Genomic DNA, 2,050 nt, shown 5'->3' on the forward strand with positions numbered 1-2,050 from the left:
ATGGCTTAAGATGCCCTCACGAATGTCCCGATGTTGCTACGATCAGAGCCGAATTTGAACATTTCCTTTATCGTGTGTCCATCTGGTTGTTTTATTGCACAACAAAATCATGTAAACATATTATGTAAATAACCCAATTTGTGTTCTGTGAAACTAAAAAGGATATAATATATTATTTTGAAGGCGAGTTGACAGGAGGTTGTTGTTGCTATCGAAACAACATTACGGAGAAAACTTAATATCTTCTACATATAAAGACGGAGAAAGTAAAGAACAAAGTCTGAAAATATCAGTACAGTATCATAATACTTTAACATAATTGTTTGTGTTACTTTCGTTGAAGTTGTATGTCTTAAACGTAATGTAAATGTTGCCTTTGTGTGTGGTTCGGGGCCATCTTCGTGCGAAATTCACAATTCCATATTCGTGTGTCCGTCGGGTGTACATTTCGGGACAATGTGACAGGGGCTTTAATGAGGAATGTACAAATCAGTGTTTCCCACACATAGCATTCACTTGGGCGGGCCATCCAACTGAAATAAAAGGCCATCTATAAAATGTGTGGGGGGAAACTTCTGTAGCAATTGGAAACAGGACTCAGAGAGACACGAGGAGAGCTGGAGCTTTGATGGCAAACACTGACGGTTTATTTGGAGCTTCGGCCGGAGAATTCACAAAACATGTCACGGGCCACGGGTTGACCACACGGTTGAGATGCTACAATCAATTCTGAAGAACTCTACCCCAGACCCATGTATTAAGCTAGTTCAGAGAGAAGAATCAACATGCTGCATAACAAGATAGAATCATAACACCTCTATCAGCTGACGCCAACAGGCAGGAACAGGGAGACACAACACTGAGAGCACAGCAGGCAAGGTTACAGGTGCGTGTGCTCAGTCAGGACAGTTTGAACTGATAAACTGGGTCAAAGTTATGGGCCTTGGAAAATATTTCCCCAACACCCATCAGAGCATTTTTTCATTTTGAATCCCTCGGAGGAAGCGGCAGCATCTGCAAACGATTAACTAGCGGCTGCACGTCATTGCAGAGGAGCTGAGGGAGATATTGCAATTTAATCAGGGAAAAGCACCAGTTAATGTTTTGTTTTTGCTTGATTACAAACAATGTTGATACACTTGTTGGTGCTGGAAACGTTAAGCTTGCAACCCCATTTGGCCTATGTTTTTTGTAGGATGCAAACACATAATGCACATTACAGAAACTTCCCTTAAATGTGTGAGGTTTGTAGAGAAAGAAGTGTAAACGGTGGTTATAATATCAAAGTATGTGCAGAGCTGCCGTATTAGTGTGTTGCTGAACAGGAACTCATCCCCCCTTCCCTTAATAAACATGTTTTTAAAAGTCCATAGTTAATCATTTTTAGAACTAACTTGTGTGTTCCTGTGTAGGTGACCTATCAGCTGAAGATCCCGTGCACGGCCCTGTGCATGGTCCTCATGCTGAACCGCTCTCTCAACCGCCTGCAGTGGTTCTCCGTCTTCATGCTCTGCGGGGGCGTCTCACTCGTCCAATGGAAGCCTGGAGAGGCCACTAAAGTTCAGGTGCGTGGGGGGCACAAAGTCAACTTTATTGTCAATCTTCCAGTTTGTGTGTACAGACGGAGAGATCAAAATACCGTTTCCCACAATCCCAAATATAAAAACATGTATATAAAATATGTGTGCAAATATGTACACACAGTCAAAGACACATTTTTACTAGGGCTGTCAAACGATTAACATTTTTAATCAGATTAATCATACCTTAAAAATTAATTAATCATGATTAATCACCATTTGAAATATGTCCAAAATATGCCATTTCTTTATGTGTATTGTTGTGGGAATGGAAAGATAACTGAAAGAAGGTGGATGTATCCATACAGCATGTATGTATGTATGTTTATTATAACATTGTTCTGTGTGTCAAAATGAAAGACAGCCCACACACCTATCAATCATCAAACCGTGGGGTCTTATTTCATTACGTGTTGATTTCTATCAACACGTAATGTTGTATCGATGTATAGAGATGTACTACAGCAAAG

At 40.6% G+C, this 2,050-nt stretch overlaps 1 protein-coding gene across 1 annotated transcript in view; it reads left to right on the top strand.

Annotated features, from left to right (window-relative positions):
• ypel5 (yippee-like 5) overlaps nt 1–2,050 on the top strand; it is a 6,360-nt gene that overhangs the window by 1,912 nt on the left and 2,398 nt on the right. The window lies entirely within an intron of this gene.

This window comes from Notothenia coriiceps, unplaced genomic scaffold, assembly GCF_000735185.1.
Source record: "Notothenia coriiceps isolate Sejong01 unplaced genomic scaffold, NC01 NC01_scaffold00037250, whole genome shotgun sequence".
NCBI classification, from domain to species: Eukaryota; Metazoa; Chordata; class Actinopteri; order Perciformes; family Nototheniidae; genus Notothenia; species Notothenia coriiceps.